At 29.7% G+C, this 20,448-nt stretch overlaps 1 protein-coding gene and 1 non-coding gene across 2 annotated transcripts in view; both read left to right on the plus strand.

Moving 5' to 3' along the window:
- The first annotated feature begins 9,741 nt into the window (after positions 1–9,741).
- On the plus strand, positions 9,742–9,860 carry LOC136977133 (5S ribosomal RNA). The gene has a single exon (XR_010881041.1). It is a non-coding gene; the product is annotated as a 5S ribosomal RNA (ribosomal RNA).
- A 2,297-nt stretch (positions 9,861–12,157) lies between these two features.
- Keap1 (kelch like ECH associated protein 1) overlaps positions 12,158–20,448 on the plus strand; it is a 47,234-nt gene continuing 38,943 nt past the window's right edge. Inside the window, exon 1 of the mRNA XM_067272565.1 lies at positions 12,158–12,321. The gene's annotated coding sequence lies outside the window, so the exon portion shown is untranslated. The remainder of the gene's footprint in view (positions 12,322–20,448) is intronic.

Raw genomic sequence — 20,448 nt, forward strand, 5'->3', positions numbered from 1 at the left:
TAACAAACAATTATATACATATATTTTACTTTAATCATTCAATGAATTAAGAATAAAAAATCAGCAACGAGTTGCTTAACTTCCAGGCGGCATTTAGTGGCGCCATCTGTTATCATATTTTATTAAAAACTTTTTATATTTTTAACTATTATAAAATGAAAGAAAAACCCTTAATTTTGAGGGTACGGATGGGTTTTATAAAAAAAATTATAAATGCTAATAACGAGTAAAATCGTCATTAAGTTTGACCCCTCTCGAGCTATTATATATGACCCTGTCTATCTCTCCATTTCTTCGACTTTTAATTAGCAAAATACCCCTTACATACTACCGTGCAAATTTCGTTTCTTAATCTTTAACCCATGTTGAGATATTAAACGAAATAGATGCCAACACATATATACATCGGATTATCCTCTCTTTTGAGTTCAGGAGGTCTCGAACATTGAAGATTTGCAAAAAAAACTCGGAAGGTCTAGTTGACACGAATCCCAATACTTCCTTTCCCTTGCTATGTATCCTTCTGAACTTAGGTCTACGTTTTTCCAATCTTCAAAACATGCTTTAAAGTCGTTTTTGTGACAGCCCTTCAAGACTCGCAACGAATTTTGTTTTCGGCACCAATCGACCAATCAAAACGGTGACCACGAGCAAAAACTGTAGTCGAGGAAACAGGAAAAAGCCATACGGTGCCATACCAGGTGAATACAGAGTTGGAAAAACTAGTATTTGTTAAATTTTGGCCATTCACGACAACAGAAGCAATGTGAGCAAGTGCATTATCGTGGTGTAAAATCCATGAGTTTTCTCGCCACAAATCAGGTCGTTTTCTAAGAATTGCTTCACGCAAAATGCTCAAATAACATTTTTTGATGATTAGCGGCCAGAAGGAATTCATGGTGCACACCACGACAATTGAAGAAAGCAGTCAACATGAACTTGATTTTTGACTAATTGTGACGTTGTTTTTTCGTCTCACTTCCCCTTTCGAGTGCCATTCACTCGATTGTTGAGCTGTTTCTGTATCAAAAGCGTAGATCCACGTTTCATCATCCGTAATTATGCGTTTTAAGAATGATTTATCTCGAAAAAACATTTCCTCTACCACTCGAACACGTTGTTGTTTTGAAAAAATTCAACGTTTTCGGAATGACTCGAAAAGCAACGCTCCACGAGCCCAAATTATCTTTTAAAGTTGTTTGGCAAGATTCAAATGATACTGGAACATCTTCAATAATGTCTCCAAGAGTTTAACGACGATCATCGAGCACCAAATCTCTTACTCGAACGACGTGTTGTTCATCAGTAGAAGTGGATGGTCTATCAGAGCGTAGTTCATCTTCTGCATTCTTTTAACATCTTGTACCACTCAAAAACTCTTGTTTTTAATAGATTATCATCGCCAAAGGCTCTTTGCAACATTTTCAACGCTTTCATAATAATAATTCCGTTGCGAAACGAAACTTAATGCACATTCTTTGTTCAATTACACTAGACATTTTGAAAAATCTTCGACGCAAAATTACTTTACACAGAAAACAAGTGTTTATTTGCAAACGTAAACAGACGATGACATACGGATTGCCGCTAGATGTGAATGAAAGTCGAAAAAAATGACGAAAAAATCCAACACAACGAGTTACTTAACTTTCCCGATAACATTTAAAACTGTGTGTAGTACCATCTGTTATCATATTTTATTTTAAAAAATTTTTTATATTTTTCATTATTATGAAATGGCAAAATGCTTAATTTTGAGGGTAGGGTTGGGTTTTATAAAAAAATTGTAGATACTAATAACGAGTAAAATCGTCATTAACTCCGATCCCACTTGAGATATGATCCTTGACCCTCAGAATTCTTGTACCCCCTCGACCATTAATCGCTGAAATTTAATAGCATCAATTCCCCTAATACAGAAACTTTTCTGCAAAATTCCAGAAATTTTCGAAAAAAAAGCACAAGAGTTATTAAGCAGGTGAACAAACCCGTGCTTTTCCCCCACACACTAACATCCATACATACAGAAAAGTCTCGGTTTTTACATTTCTCGTTTTAAGGTCTGATGAATCAAAAAATGTAAAAGTCTTAGGGGTCATTTTTTGACCGATCGCCACACTTTTTCTCTCTTATATTTGATATAACAGAACCGGAAAAGTAAAATTAATAAGCTAATAAAATGAGTTTTTCTAGTTGATTAATTAAATAATAATTGTTATAAAGTATGAAAAATGGGTTTTCTCACACCTGATTCCTTTTGAAAACTGTCATTGCACGCCGCTGGACTAAAAATATAAAACTGCTGCATGACTTGAAATTGAAGCGTCCCAGTATCTTTTGAAAACTACCGGCCCACCAGTGGCCAAGTGGTCCTCGTACCCTGAACACTGGGAATTCGGTCGTGGGTTCGCGCCTCGCTCGGACAGGCTGGCCACGTGGAGTTTTCCGGGTTTTCTCCACGTCTGTAACGCCTAAATAGGGGCCAGTTTCCCTTAAAAAGTTTTTCTGGAAAGCATCCACCTAGCCCAAGTGTTGCGTTGCCGTAATTTAACAAACATTACATAAGTTTAAACGTTCATTTGTCAAATGTTAAATTCAAATGATTAAATTTGCTATAATAATAATAATAATAAATAAACTTTAATGCTCACAAGACGTCGAAAAAGTAAAAGAAATAAAACATCACGTATATAGATTATTAATATTGGTCGAATGTGTTTTATTTACATTTTAAAAATTAAATAAAGTAGTCCTGGTACGATTAAAATGAAATTCTCGCAATCGGAAGACTTTTTTATATTAAATTACATCCGAATAAACAAAGTATCCAATGGAAATTTTTAAAATAATATCAATCTAATCTTTCGCTTAATTTATCTCGAAATTTGATTTTAATGTCGAAATTACATTTATTATGATATCGTCGCAATTCCAGGCTGCAATTTTTAATCATATTTAAAATTTATTTAATTTAAAATATATATTCTCGATTTTAGTAGTATCTCGCCCCCGTACATCATACTTTTCCTGTTAACAATCCAGTCATGCCGGTCAATTATCTAACTCAGTTCAGGAAAAAGTATTTGAATTGATATAACGTGACTTCCGGAAGTTTGATATAACGGAATATTGATATAACGGAAGTTTGTATACAGCTAATCGGAAACCAAAAAGTACAAATTAAATTCTATACATTTTTCTTTAAAAGATATTTATTTCTTTTTATTATCAATTATAAATACACAAGTACTTATAACAGAAAAAAATTATAAGTGTATTTTTCTTTCAATTTAGGCGTATTGAACGAACGTAAACAAAATGTTAATCGTCCAAAAGGCATTTATTCTGGACATGCCACCAATGATTTAATGTCCAATCACATTTTCTTGTTTTCAAAACTTCTTTTCTAGCTTTGGCATAAAATTCTTCCGCAGCAATTTTGTAAAATGCATACGGTTCATTGGATCCTGCAAATTTTCTCAGAAAGACAGATCCACGAGTACCCGAAGTCAATTTTGCTTTTTCGGTCTTTGGAAAATCCATAAAAGACTCTCGTCTTCTTGATTGAGGAAAAATAAGTCCATCTTCTCTAAGCCCAAATACTTTCTTGTCCTTATCAATTGATGAGAAATCAGCAAATGCATGAAGTGTAATAGCATATAATTCTAAGGGCTTATGGAGATACGGTACTTTCAAATTACTGTATCTAGTCTGAAATGAAAATATATAATTTTTGAAATTCAGATTCATTAAACACTGAAAGAACTTTATGAGAATAACTAATTTTTTTTAAATGTTTGATTATATCGTATAATTGATGGATATATCATATTTGGAAAGTGAAAATAACATCATGTTATAGAAAATAATGTAAAAAGTAAATGTTACATCTTCATAAATAAAATAATTTACACTTGTTTTTCTGGAGTTTTATCAACTTTAATATTCAAATTTATAAAACTCCAAGTATATTTCATTTTAGAAAATAATGAATTACATTTTCGAAATCTAGAATTTAAATTATTTAAATTTTTTTAAAAGTAAAGTTCATCTTTTAATTGCTTTTCTGAATTCTCAAATTATGGTCAAATGTTTAACCAAATACAATTATTCTAGATGTTACTGTTGAATGTCTACAATAAATTTCTAATAATTCTAAAGTAAAATATAATTCTTCAAATTTATAGATATGCATTAAGTGTTTTTAAAAAAAATTTTTCTTACCATTGAACACCACTACCTGTAGGTAACATTTTAAATACTCTTAAAATATCTCCCCTAGCATTTAAAGTTTCAGTTCCACTTTCAAAAGGAAACTTTAAAGTAACATCTATATGTGTTTTTATTCCAGGAAACTTTTAATTTTTATTCGTGAACATAATGAGTTTGATGGAATTTCTCTGGTAATAACTGATCTTCTAATAACTTGTGTGTCATTTTTCCTTCAAATTTGACATCGCATTTCTGAATATCAAAATAAATGATCCATCTTCCAATCTTAAAAAGTAATTTTTTTACATTAATTAAAAAGAATCATCCAAAAGTCTAATATGAATGCAAAATTTTAAAAAAACTATACTCACACAAGATTCTCAATTTTCATACAATTAAATCATCTTTGTTCTTGATTACGTATTAAAGAATTTACTAGTCTGTTCCGTACAGATGTATTTTAATTAATTAACATTATTTTAACTGAGAAACAAATTTTAAAAATGAATATTAAGATATATTTTATTCCATATAATTCATTAAGAATTCAATACTATATATTTATTAAAATAATGTGTAATACACACTTTGAAGACATTTAAGTTTATACTCGAATCCCTAATATATCAAACGTTAGAATTTGTAAATTATCGTGTGTTGATTGTATTTTTCATTCATACAATGGAGACAACAAATGACAAGCAACATAACAAATATTAAACAATACGTAGTTACAGTTACAAATAAATTAAGAAAAAGGAAGTTAAAAAGAGTCATTTTAGATAAATTGCCAATGTCAACAAAATCAAATATTTCACCTAGAATACTACTTTTTATCTGGGAAAACACGACACCCGAAACGTAAATATGGCTCCATACACACTCAACAGTACTTTTGCAGTAATTTCCATTATTAGAAATATCCGAGCGATGGCCGCTTATCATCATTCGCAATTTATTCAAACGTAACTGAATAATCGCGCTTTTAACGGAATAACCCAAATTATAATTTAGGTATTTTCCCACTTAAATGTTGTATTATAAACAGTTCTTTAATTCTTTAACATGTAAGACGAATCGTAGTTCATTATCTGGTACGATTTAACTTGCATTATCTCATTTAAATAAGTTCTCGGTGGTGAGGTGATTGATGCCGAAATATAAAGGAATGTCCCAATTCATTCAATATTTAATGAAAAAAATAACCCAGTTTTTCTAAGCATATTTTTCAGTCTTTAATAATAAATTGAAAACACTACAACGTCGCTCTTCAGAAGGTAAAGCTAATGTTTTAGACCAGAATATTAAAATATTTCGTATAATATTAATTTCCCAATTCAAGACTTAAAATCGGTCCAGGGGTCGATCGTTCTAATTTGTATAAGCGTTTAAAATACCTTAATTGTATTTTTTTAAAAGTTCTACAAGAAAATCAAGACTCCAAACAGGAATCAAATAATATAAATGGATTTTTTATTAAATTCAGTTTTTGTTTTTATGTAATTTCGATATTTTACTTGATTCAGTATTAAATTATTCTGAAGAAAAAAGTTAAGTCCTAAATATTTTAAGCTAAATGAGAAACAAATTCCACTTCAGAATTTGTAAATATACAGACAAAAAGAATATATTAATCTAAAAATTAATGATTTGCCAACAGGATAATTGTTGTTCACTTTATTAAATATGTTAATGGAGATTGATAACAATTTCTTTATGCATAGTTTCTGAAGGCAAAGTATAATCGATGCATTTCTTTGTATTCGAAAGAGTATGTTGACAGTTTAATTTCTCACACTAAAAAGTCAAAATGCATTTTATAAGCATTGAAATAAATCTTTTTCTTGTTTTCAAAATGTTTTAAATGTAAGTCTATTAGAACAACGTTGTTAATTTATTCATTTTCCTCAAAATCAATACTTTTTCATTTGCATCAAAGTTTATTAATAGACAAGTTCGTGAACTAATTTAAAGCCAGAAACTGAGAATTGAATGTTAAGGGAGTTGAAGAAATACAGTCTACTCCTTTAAAATATTTGTAGGAAAACAGAATGGCAGGTAATTTTATATGATGTTATGTTTACAAAATGTCTGAATGTTTTTAAAGAAAAGTACCAGCTTTGAAATCATATTTAAATAAAAGGAAATCTCAAAATGTCGTTACATATTTATCTATATATTTCACTTCTATTTCTATCTGAATATTATTTGCTCTACTTTAATTAAAACATACATCAAAATTTCCTGATAAACATACCTCAAAGTTATTTCTAGAAGAAATATTACTTCTATCGACCGATTCTGCGTAACCTGGAAATAATTATTCCATAATTATTATTGTAAACAGAATTACAAATACTAATTTATTTTAATGTATCAACAAAATATAAAATAACAAATTTTCAATTCATTTTACAAAATCTACTTCCATTCAGAAATAAAATCATAAAATTCATTTATATTTGCACTAATCTGTTCAATCTTTAAAATGTTGTATACAGAAAATTATACAGTACAGGGAATGTAATTGCGATTCATGTCATAATGTGCTATATAATACTGTATTTTCATTGAATATTTTAAAACCTTTCGTTAAAAAATTACGATTAATGCAACTTTTTAATATACAGTACATCATTAGCATACGATAAATGATTCTTATATTTATACATATAATAAACTAAATGATTGAACTTACTTATAAAACTTATTTTTTAATAAACAGCTTTCGAATAAATAATCGCTTCGAAAAAATTCTATAATACTTTTGACAATTCTCAAAATTATATTATTAACATTTACAGTATTGCTAATGTAACAATAAAAAATTTTCATACGTTATGCTTAGAATAGCGCGTGCGTTGAGCATTACGCTCGAGCTAATATCAATATCAAAAAACTGATACAAATATAAGGACACTTATCTTTAACTTACATTAATTATAATTTATTGCTTTCATTCGATGAAGCAAGAAACAAGTCTTTTACACGATATTCATTGCCTTTTATCTTAATCACTAATGGGTTCTGTCTAAAAACATGCTGATGCAATGTTCGATCACTTATACAAAATAATTACATTTTGTCTTATGCTCGTTTACTAAATTTGAATTTTCAAAATAAAATAATCCATTTTCCAATAGTTTATACGCTGTTTTCCGAGGAATTCAAGTAAATTATCGACGGGTAATGTCAAACGAATTTCTTGTTATCAAGAAAAATAGGAACAAAGCTCTAAATGGGCCCCTTTTAGCCTACAAAATTGATTACAAGAGCTGTATATCCGCCAAAATATTTTATTTGTGTTATAAAGGAGGCATTTGACAATTACGGCCACCCTCTGGGTGCACGCACGGCACATCTAGCAGAACTTTTCTTGAGTCATTGACGTTTGGCAACAACTGAAATGAGTGTCACGTCATTAGGTTCTCATCACTTTCACGCTAAAAATGACGAATTACGGCATAGTTAACAATTAAGATAAGAAAAGAATTATAATGCATTAAGTAACATTTATAAACAAGTTGAAGATTTTTCGTATTTTAACTTAATGAAATTAATTTAGCAATGGATAAAACACTTAACACTTGATAAAACGAATAGCACTTGAGGATAAAAACAACATATAATTATTGTTTTAATATTTATCGAATCTTTAAAAATTAAATTTCATTTTAAGCGTTTTGTTTTATGCAGTTAATCGATTTGGCAAGTGAGCGGCTCATATATTTAGAGAAATCAGCTTCTACAAATTATACAATTCTGTCCATTGCCATAACACAAACCATTTGTGAAAATAGAGAAAACGCGCTGACGAATAACCTCGAATTATTTCGTTTAATTAAAGTTCAGACTATATAACGGTGCGAGTTTCATATGGGATGTGATGCGCATGTAAACTGTAGCCGGGGAATACCAATGTAATGTATTTATTAATTTCCGTCTTGTTTTAACAATTCCATTGGATTTGGGCCTAAAGAAAATTAATTAAGAGTGAAAAGTATGTCCCGAAATAAGAGGAAACACCACATTCGTCGTCTCTGTGAAGAAACCGCGCGACGATCGATTAATTCTTATGCAAATAGAGATTTGTCCGATAGCCATTGACACTAATTGTCAAATTCGACTTTCCAAAATACCTAAATTTAGAAACATCGTAATTTAAACTTACCAACAGAAGTGCAGAATACGAAGCAAATCTAAATAAGAAATAAATAACGCTCGAAACAAGCAAATTTTTTATCGCACCAACCGAAAATCAAACCGTTGGCGATAGCGATAATCGTCCGCTCGCAACAATAGAACTCTGACAATTTGTCATTACAGAGTTTTATTGTTGCGTTGCCACGAAATTTAATATTAAAAGTTTGGCCGAATCGCGTGATTTCCGCGGACCTCTCCTTGCATATAGTCGTGCGTTAATGTTAGCGTCAATATGCAGGCAAAAACCTAATATTCTCGTATAAAGATGAATAAAAATTGCGATTTTATCATGACACTTACGACCGAAAAAAAAATAAACTTCAAGTATAGTAACCCCAATTCCATATACTTTTGCCATTTAGTTAATCAATCTGCTTAATTAATGCGCTTAAAGAAATTTCCGCTTTGTCGGGAACACTTGTATACCTCGGCTACTCATTATTGTTGTTTGGCTCTTTGTTTGAGTCATCCATTTTTAGTTTCACTGTACTAAGCTACAAAATAAAATGCCAAATGAAAAGCCTGAAGTTAAAAATAAGCGCTGCCATTGTTGTGTTCACTAAACGGTGTAGGCGAACTCGCAGAATGGCGTATGGGTTTTACCTGGTAAAAGTCACGATTTTGCTGAAAAACGACTTTGAAAATTTCGGGGTTTCAGTCGTCTGCAAACTTTTTCGACAGTCGACCCCTTCAACCTTCCTACTTACTGTTAAGCTACGTAATCATAATGGGACAAGCAAACAAGAATTTTATTGGCCTGCAATTGGAAAAAAAAACCGTAGACTGTCCGTCTTTTCCTTATCTCGAGAACGGAGTTAGATAGATGAAAGATATGGACAACAGGAGATTCGACTATGTACTAACTGTGTCCGACGCAAACCAAAATTCACGTTATTTCAATTGAAAAATTTTTTCCCCCTAAAAGAGTTAGATAGATGACCGGCACGACTCTATTGTTAAAGGTAAAGTATGACGTACAGGGGCTGATTTGGAAAGAATAGCATATAATTTAAATGAAATAAATGAAAACTTGCAAGCCAACATTGTGACAATAAAAGAATTGCTGGTGTGATCTTTCGATTGTTTATTATTTATAATATTACATATATCTAGACAGATGCATTATATAATAAGTCTTATTAAATTAGTAAAATTGTCAATTTTTAATAAACTTTTTTCCATCGATTCCTGTCGAGCGCTTTCAAAAGACCTGGTTTAAAGTGTATTTAGCGTGGAATGCGAAGGGAAGTGGGACGAAAAGCGATACTGGAGGCGCGAATTGGCTACGAATATGCATAAGTGATGCTGTAAAGGCAGTTTGTTTTCGACAGCGGCCATACCACGCTGAAAATACCGGTTCTCGTCCGATCACCGAAGTCAAGCAGCGTCGGGCCCGGTCAGTACTTGGGACGGAGACGACCTGGGAATACCGGGTGCTGCTGTCACTATTTTTTTGCTTTCGTTCTTCCACCTATCTCTTTTTCTTTGGTCTAATAAAATTTATCAGTACCTGGCGCAGTAATTTCTGTTTAATCAAGCAAACATTTCTTTTCTATACCCTGTACATTGCTTTAAAAATTCCCACTGTCAATTACAAAGGTACACTGGGCGTTTAAATGCCTTTATCACGTGTAAAACAACATACTACAGACAGCTATCATCAAAATCAAGCAACAGCCTATTATGTATATTTATATTTACTAAAAATTCGAATGGCACGAGTCATTAAATGTGAAATATATTAATAATGTAGGTTTAGAATTAAATAAAATTTGTATATACTAAACAGATAAAAAGAGAGCGACGGTGGCGACAATTCGCTGTTTAATTTGCATAAATTCGAGCTTTTGTTATTCTGGGCATTTCGAATGAAAATCGTTCGTTTTCGTTTGGATGGAATTTTTTCCTAGGAAGCGATAAAGGTAAGGAATCGGACCCCCCGCCAACTTTGACCTATCGACCCGCAAGTTTCGTTAGCTCTTCACTGATAACGAGAAAGGCTTAAGTTTAAAATTTGAGCTCTCTAGACCCAGTAGTGTTTTTTCTCTAGGAGCATCTGCACCGCCAAATGAATAAGTAAAAGAAGAAGAAGAAAAAAAGAAAGAAAGAAAAATACAGCTTTTATGGCCATCTTTGCACTTTTAAATTGCTTATATTTCGGCGACCCCTTTATAGAAAAACCTGAAATTTTGCACGCTACCTAAGAAAGCAAGTATCTTCCGAACGAGATATTCACATTTACTACAGACGTTTGGAAGACGGAGAAATCGACCCCCGACAATCGACAACTCTGATTCCTGTATATGTAGTCAGTCAGTGAATTTTTCACTTGGCGCTGCTTGACTGCCGTGACTCTCGATACTGCAGAACGGAATTTTTGGTAAATTCAGCGCTGTGAAAGCAAGAGAGCGGTTTTGTTGGTGAATTTCCGAACACCTATTATATTTTTTAGTTCATTGCTAAACTGTCCTACTCATTTTAATTACTTTATCACGTTTTTATCGTCTGTTTCTGTATTAAAAATGTTTCCATGTGGATGGAAGTAAATATCAATAAAAGTAAAAACGTTTTAATGGATCTAAAAGTGTGCAATATTAAAACACTCTATTTATATAACAAAGTAAAATCAATTACAAGTCAGTATTTCATAAGTTTAAGGCCCACCAGAGGCCAAGCGGTCTTTGTACCCCGAACACTGGGAGTTGGGCCGTGGGTTCGCGCCTCGCTCGGACGGGCTGGCCAGGTGGAGTTTTGTGGCTTTTCTCCATGTCTGTAACGCCTAAATAGGGGCTGGTTTCCCTTAAAAGACCTCCCGGAAGGCCTCCTCTAGATCACTCAAGTGTTGCGTTGCCATAACTTAACAAACATACATTTTTCGAGAACTCATGTTGTCCCGGATTTTATCCCCAAATACTTGATAGCCTAGCCAGAACTACGATGAAATGGCCAGATGGTGAGGGAAGAAGCCCGACATATCCGCGACGAACCGCTTATGAAAAAAATTCATAGAAGTTTTCGACTGAATTTAATTCCGTAGCTCCAGAAAGGCAAGCTGACGCTTTAACTGTTTTGACAATCTGGCCGCCTACCAAATTTGGTTTCATTTAGATTGCTGAATATCTCTCTAGACAACGCTGCATATGAGACGGCCGAGCGGTCAAGGTGGTAGCTCTAAGGGACCCGGGATCGAATCCGGACGAGTCGAAAAATCCCCAGGAATTTTTCGGGAAGGAGGTCCATCCGGATAGGTCCCGTCCCTCACCACTCGGCAGCATTATTGTGGCCTGGCCGAACCCATAATTGGCTTGCTAAAAGAGGCCCTCTTAGCGCTCACAGGGCGGAAAGACTTAAAAAAAAAGCTGAATATGGATACTTGAATTATGATCACCCGATCTTTGTGAAAGTTTTACAAGTATTCAATAACATTATTATTTGTTTTCAATTTGAAAAAAATAATGTAAATAATAGAACAGAATATTTTTTAACATCCACTAATTCTTGAATTTATTCTTAGGCGACATTCATTCGCCCCGATACGAATTTTTCAATTTCACTAAGAAAATGATTTAAGTTTAAAAATTTAAGGAATTATATTTTATTTTAGTCGATTATTATGTAAAATCATCGGATTTAATATAATACACCATTAATTAATTTTACGATAAAAAATAAATAATAAATAGATACTTTCTAAAAATATATTATCTGTAGTTAAAAAATTAAAGTGGCGCTGCAGTACAAATCAATGCGAAAGTCACTGTGCTTTTCTGTTATGATCTGGTTACTTTTGAAATAAAAACTTTAATTTTATATTTAGTGGCGATTTTATGTTGTACTTAATTTTAAGTAATGAAGCATTAAAGCAAAAGGAAATTCATCTCTCTTCATTAATCATTTCCAGTACAAGTACAGTACGTATGCTTTTATCTATGAGTATTGATGGTTTGAATGAACAAGTGTTTTCCCCCTGTTTAAATACCTTTATTTAAATTGTATTATTTAATAATGGATCTTAAACAGGTCTTGTTTATATATTCCATGTAATTAATTAAATGGTTTAATTATTATGGCAAAATATCAATTTATTTTGGTGTCACTTGTGTGATTAATGATTTGTCTACAGGTTTAATAAATTTGAAGTTTTTCCAAATGAATGATTGACAGACAGATGAATATTATTGATTAGAAAACAGATAAAACAACAATAAAATATTTTCCACAAGTTTTTTTTAGGTCAGTTCTGTTATCTTATATAATTTTCTTGGATCAGATTATCATCAAAACTTGATATAATAGACATTTCTATTAGTAATTATATGAGGAAACTGTTGAAATTATGCTAACATTCATCTATTCACTATATAGTTAAATTGCTAATTATTTTCTATCTGTCACTTATGAAAAATTTACCATCTGTTAGGTTCAAAATCTGAAACTTTAATGTCGACGTAATTCCGTTACGCTGCTTGTTATTACTGGTATATTCCATGCTAACTTGTTACGCTAACTCTAAACAAATACGATAAACCTAAAAACAATCAAATGATTAAGAATTTACAAAATGCTTTATCGATAAAGGAGATATTTAATAAATGTCTTCTCTATTGATATAAGTTTAATTAAGGTTAAAACTTTAATTAATGATTTTAAAATAATTAGTAAATTGATAATTAGACATATTTTACAAGAGTGTAAGTAATGAAAAATATGGAAATATGTGTTACTCCGTTTATTTTGTAGACGAAAATATATTTTTTCAAACATTTTGGCCTTGTTCAAGCAGGGCCGGATTTGAGGCGATTGGAGTCAATCAGGCCCCGCGCTTGAAGGGGCCCCGCATCACATCAAAATTTATATATTTAAAAATAGTACATTTTACAAAAATAAATATCTAGGTATATTATTATAAAATATAAAACAACATATTTGAGTATGTAAATGAACTGTTAATTAATTTTGTTACGTAAAGTTTGAGGGGCCCCTCAGTGTCGTCTTTATAGCAGGGCATACAGGGCTCTGGCCCAGGGTCCCCAGTCCACAACTAACTTCTGAATATCAGTTACTTGAGTACTAATAGATGGCTGAAGGGATTCGACAAAGTTAAAAAACTCTGGCGACTAAAAAAAAAGAAAAGGTCAATGGCTAATTGTATGCAAGGTGAAAAATGTATCCGAAAACACTATGTACTGCGTGTTCTTTACGGGATTACGAGAATGTATGGTTAAAGGAAGTTTCATGTTATATGTGTGTTCAGTTATTGTAGATTCCAATGTAAATTTCATTTCAATGACCAATAATTTGAAATAATTCAATTTCGTGTCAGGCTGGCCTCTACTAGGCCCCCCATAACAAAACCCTGGCTATGCCAGTGCCCTAGGTCTGTAATATACTATTCTTTCTGTTTCCTTAAGGGGGCCCCATCTTGGTCCTGGCCCAGGGCCCCTTACGTTCTAAAGACGCCACTGGAGCCCCGCAAAAAAAATTCAATCAGGCCTCGCACCTATTGGATCTGGCTGTGTTCAAGGCCGTTGTTGTGCTTTTTATTGAAGGTTTTATAGCCGAACTTTATATTTGGACTTTTTAAAATTAAATTTGGCTTTAGCCCTCGTTTGGGCTATGACAATCTTCTCAAAAGTATTGGCTAGCAATGCCATATTGAAACATAAAAACTTATTTAAAAACATTTGCTGTAAGTATATAGCAAAAATGCTGGAAATGTGCAAAAAGGTCAGTTTATTATCTATTAATACATATACAAATAATACAATTTTTGGTACTTTAAGAAAAACATTTTTTATGCAAATATAACACTTTTAAAAAACAAATACTGGTAGAAAAAATTTCCATATTTTGCTTTAATAAAATATTATTATTATTATTATTTTTTTTTTTCAATATGTTAAAAATGGACTGACTATGGATTAGTTTGTTTGACTTCTTTTTCTTAATATTGTTTTAAATTATGATTGTTTCTTGTGTTTTAATCATATAATTTTTAATCTCTGCCAAATTTCTTTTTCGTGTGAGCTTTGCTATTTCTGATAAATCTTATTCAGTCAAATTCTGGTAAAACTTTTTCATCTATTAAAACTGTTTTGCATATCATACTTAACTACTAAATAATTAAATGAACAAATAATCACTATAATTAATATTAATAAATATGCCAAAATTTAACATATTTAAAATAATTTTAAAGATTGCACGTGTTTGAATAATTATAATGAATTGCTGGTTAATTTTTTGTTAATATATCACATAATTGTTTTTAAAATGTTTTGAATAATTTACAAATTTTTTAAAAGCATTTAATGAATAAATTATGACTTTTAGAATTTTGATGAAGTTACATAAAAAAAATCAATATGCTGTAGTTTTGAACTGTATATTTCAGATTTATTTCAGAAATAAATATATGAAAGTTTTTACCAGTGGCTTACAGTGACATTTGATGATAGGGAAGCTGTGCCGGTCTTGGATAGAATCATTGGAATCGTTATATGATGTTTTGGTGTGTAGTAGCATCCGTGCACTAAACCTTGTGAGGTTGGTACTCTGTAAAATGCATGCGCATAAAATGCATATAATTTTGCTGCTTTACATGATTCAAATATCAAATATTTTCACCGTGGAAGCTATCCCATATTTGACAATACAGTGCTTCCATTGGGAATATGCATATATGAATTTATATTCGTATATACAATAGCAATCTTAGCATTTTTTTTTTTTTACATGTAGTATAGAAACTTGTAATAAGATACATAATGCAATTAAAATAAAATATAAATTTTAATTAATTCAAAGTATGTTAAAATATGAAAGTAATCACACAATATGTATTTATATTTTAGAAAATAAAAGGGAAGTGGTGTTTCCACAGCTTCCATGGACTTACTGGTTTTCACATTGGAAATGAATTTTAGTATCAAATAGGGTGTATATAACAAACAACATATAATTAAATAAAAGAAAATAAGAAAAAATGCAGACAATAGAACTGTATTAGTCAATTATTATAAGTTTCAAGTTATTGAAACCTGACGAAGATAATTATTTAATATAATAATGTGATGGAATATTGACATTTATCACTTTCTTGACAAAGAGCCTTAAAAATTACAGTTAACTAATTTTAAATTAGAATTTTTTTTACTGTTTGATCATTTATTTGATTAATGTTTTTGAAATCTCTTGGCTGTATTCTAGAATAACAAAGTAGTTTGAATTTGATACAAAAGATTACAAAATGAAAATTTTCATACTTTCCTTCTTAATAAAGATATGTAAACTAAAAACCTGGAATATGAAAATAAATTTATTCTGTAAGTTTTAGGATTACAAAATAAACAATGCATTTAAAATAAAGAAAACATGTTTGAGCAGTTCAGTTTAACAAAATTGAATCTACTCCACAGTCTGATGCCTTTCAAACTTTTGCATTCACACATTTCAAAAGGTTCTGGAAGTTCTTAGTTGTAAATTGGTGGAGCTTGTTCTGAATTATTTTGCAAAGTTCTGCAATGAAATTAGCCTTTCATCCTCCATCCTCCATCATAAACTTTCTACTTTAATCAGTACCAAAACCATTTCATTGGTAACAACTGAGGTACAGTACATTAAACACTTTATTTCCATGATGAATTTCTTTTACTGTATTCCATGTTAATCAAAGGTAGCAGCTGTGTCTTGGCAGTCATAATATCTTAAAGCTAGATGTTACCATTTCTGGCAAAAACCCATAATTAAGACTTGCCCAGGTTGTTTCTGTGGCAGATCTCTGTTCAGTCAGAATAACTTTGAATTTCTAACTGTCTTGAGATATACTTGGGTGCAGAAATTCTTTTGCTAATAGCAATATTCCTTTCAACAAATATTACATATAAAGCTATACATTATAAACTACAAATCAGCCAATGGCATATGTTCCTGCAACGTATGGTATTGGTTGGCTTGTAATATTTTCTTTTTTCTCAATCAATCAATCAATCTTTATTATTTCATATAATGAGTGTTATTACAAAGGGGGTTAAATTTAATTTACCAGCAAATAAGTTTTTTCTAACTTATATTTTAAGCACCTGTTCAACTTTTCATTGTCAAAATTTTAAAATACAATAAAATATGATGGAAAGCAATTATCAGGATGATAGACTAGATGCAAGATGACTTATATAGGATGATAAGTATTCTCATCCTAAATATTTGGTAAACATTTTTTGAAGATACAAAATTATAGAGATTTTAAAAGTCAAGCAATTATTCTATAAGTCATCTAAAGTATTGCAATAACTTTTAAAATTCAACCTTAACTTATAAAATCATAGAATATTAATTCTTTCTAGAGAATTTTTAAATACAGTTGAATTTCTCTTGAAGCAATACATACAAATGGTAAATCTAGATTCAACTTTCAGAATGATTTTAACATGTTTGGTATGGTGATATTCAGAAATCTATTGTACTCTCCAGTATCAAAGAATGGGACTGTTATGGAGATGTAGTTTAATAGTTTTGGGAAGAATAATGTTTGTTGAATAGTGATTTGCATATTTTAGGAATTGGATTCTTGATTATTTACTGATATATTTATGAGATACTCAAACCTATTTCACCCTTTTTATGATGCAATTGGTTTTTTTATTGTCATAGATGATGGTGATAAATGAGCATTAAAATGAAACATACAATATAAAGCTATCTTTCTGGTATTTATGGATTTCTTACCTTCTTTTGTCTTTGCCAATGTAAACAAAATCAAAATGTGAAACATATAGAAAATTTAAACTCAGAGTTTAAATATTCTGTATTTTACAAGTTTTCTACATTTAAAAATTTGTATTTGTCATTTAACATTTTATGATTGATGTATGATTAATAATATGATTAGAAAAACAAAATGGTAAATACATAATTTCTATAATGGTATAAAATATAGAATTTGGGAATGATTGTAACTTTTCAAATATGAGACATCAGTCAAGATAGTGGGAAATAAACACATCTGATATCCTATGTGCCAATTAACTTTGGATCATATGTTCCATTTAATATTTAAATACTATACAATATGTAGTTATTTTTATTTCTGGCCTTTATGCTTGGGAGGCCAAGCAAATTCTTAATTTGCTTACAGGATAATCCATCACTAAATGCAGAAAGCAAATGTAAAAGGCATTCTTTAGATTAATACTATAGTTAGTTGCTTTGCAAATAAAATAGACCTACAATACATAAAAATAATAATAATGTCATAATTAATTAAATTTATCATTATCAATATATTATTTTTTTCTTAAATAAAATCTACCAATAAAAGAGTATAAATATATTTAGTTAAATATTTAAAGTGAATAAACAACTAATATATATATAAAGAACAATAAAATTTTTCGCAGTTGTTTTTAAAATAAGTATATTTAAAAAATGGATATATGATATATACTATTGAAACATTGCCTAAATCAAGCAAAAACATTTTGTTCAAACGTATTGATGATATTGATCCACTTGAAAGGCCTAATACGATCTGGTTTTGACATTCAGATGTTTGGAAAATAACATATATGTAAGCTTCATTTATATACACAATTTTAAAAATATTTCATCAGGTTTTAATTGGAAACAATTCTTTTAACATATTCTAAGATATACAAATTAAACTACTAGACAATAATTCAAACCATTTACTTCAGGGAAGTTTTGTAAATTAGAGACATATCAGATTGTAAACTATATTTTAATGAAAAGAATCACCAGAACCAATGTTTTGATAGTTTATCAAATATTGAACTAGATGCTGAGAAAGTGACTAAATTTCTTTTATGTAGTTTGATAAATCTCATCACAAATGCTTTAAGTATTTTTTTAATACTTAAAGCATTTGTAATGAGATAAATTGTTTTAAAATTTAACTAATAGTTAACAATAGTTTTTTTATAAGTGTATTTAAGATGATTGTAAACAATAGGAAAGTTATTAGTTTAAATTGACAATAGAAATCAAATAAAATGAATTATTTGAACAACAAAATAAAAGTTTTGTCAAAATATTAAAAAGAAAATAAATTTTACTTTAGTTGTGTGTTTTTCATATTTAAATATGGTTTATATTAAATTTGTAGATTTGACTAATCTAATTATATGGCAGCTATATAAAATTGCAGTCTCATTGTATGTACTTTTTATATAGATTTACAGATACACAATAAGTCAGATATATCATTTATCTAGTTAATTTATTTCAAACTGTATATTTAAAATTAAATTTATTATTCAATTTCAATTATTATTATTGTTTTTGAACTTTTAAAATATGTTTATCTCATTCTATTTTTCATAGTGTAAAATTTCTATTATATTATTTCCAAACAGCTTCATGTTTGAGACTACAACCATTTTAAGAGTATGATATCTATTAAACTTTTTCTTGAAGAAATTGATCATTAATATAAAAATTAAAGTAGGTTATATTAAATTAAGAGTTAGATAATATATTTTAGGAAATATTTCTTTAAATCAAATATTTAAAAAATTGTTTTTAAAGTGAAAATATCTGTTTATTAAAATTTACTGAATGAAAAATGTGCTTTTTTTGTTTTTCAGATTTAGTTCTTCTGAAGTTTAAATGGCATATTGATATTTAAAGATTATCGTATTTTTACAGCATAAATATAGAGGTAGATATCAATGTAATTTTATAATTTTACATAGAATAAATATCAAAATATAGAACAAATAATACAAATAAAAAATTAGCATATAAAGTACAACTGTTAGAATATGTTTTAAAACAGAAATAATTATGTCCCCATAAATGAGATAATCATAGACACTTGTAATTACACTAATGATAAAATATGTCTTCAATTTTGTGAAAGATCTTTTATATATAACTTGGAGATCTTATATATTATATTATATCCTAACAGCTTGAAGTTTGAGACTATAACCATCTTGTGGGATATATATTCCCACAACATATTGCTCACAAAATTTTTCACACTTTTTTCAATAACTGTAATAAGTATTCATAATGGACCTTGATTTCCAAGGATCTTTGATGGATATTTTTGGGCTACAATTAGTCTAAACTTTCTATTAAGTTGAGTAAAGATTTAACTATTAATATTAATACAAGATGGCAACCTAACTATCTATATACCAAATACATTAATTAAAAGTTTTACCAAATTGCAGCACAAAAAATCTTATATTGACATATTTGACTATTAAAAACTTGAGTTAAATGATTTATAAATATAAATATATATATAATATAGGTTTTAATGTAATCAAAAATAATTGGCATTATGTAGTTGTATAAAGTCACAAATCTCAACCTTATTAACAATGAAACAATTTACAAAACTACATTAGTTAGTTTATAATTAGCAAATTTCTATAAAAGTTTAATTAATACTAAGTTTTAAGTGATACAATGATAACTGCAAAAATAAATTACTTAGTTCTAAACAAACTTAATTATTATTTTAAATAGAAAAAGAACTTAACAAATATTTATCTGACAGTAGAATGCTTCTTAACTTCTAACTTAGATCTACCTTATAATCTCAATTTTTCGCAACCAGTCACCTACTCATCATACTCAGTGTCGACTGGGAATTACACTTTGGATCTGCTCTTGCAGTTTTTTAAGTATTGAATGTGACGTTACATTTCTAATGTTGTTATGTGCTCATTTACATACTTACTTGCTAACAATTGTTTTACCAATAATTTTCCTTATATTATTTAACATCATATAACCAATGATATGTAGAATAAATTACCCTGAGACAAAACAATTTAATGATCATTTTCTTTTTATTCACCAAATTGTAAATGCCATTTTTGACTAGGACCTGCTGATGTAAGCAACAATAAGCATGGGATTGCTATCAGTTTTTTAAATGGATATTAATTTTGAATGGGGAATGCACATATTTTGCTGTTACAACAAAAAACTCTCCAAAATAAGAAAAAAACTCAAGTGAAATATAATGACCCCAGAATATAAAATAATGTTTGGGTT

Source organism: Centruroides vittatus, unplaced genomic scaffold (genome assembly GCF_030686945.1).
Source record: "Centruroides vittatus isolate TY-2023 unplaced genomic scaffold, ASM3068694v2 contig_443, whole genome shotgun sequence".
Taxonomy (NCBI): domain Eukaryota; kingdom Metazoa; phylum Arthropoda; class Arachnida; order Scorpiones; family Buthidae; genus Centruroides; species Centruroides vittatus.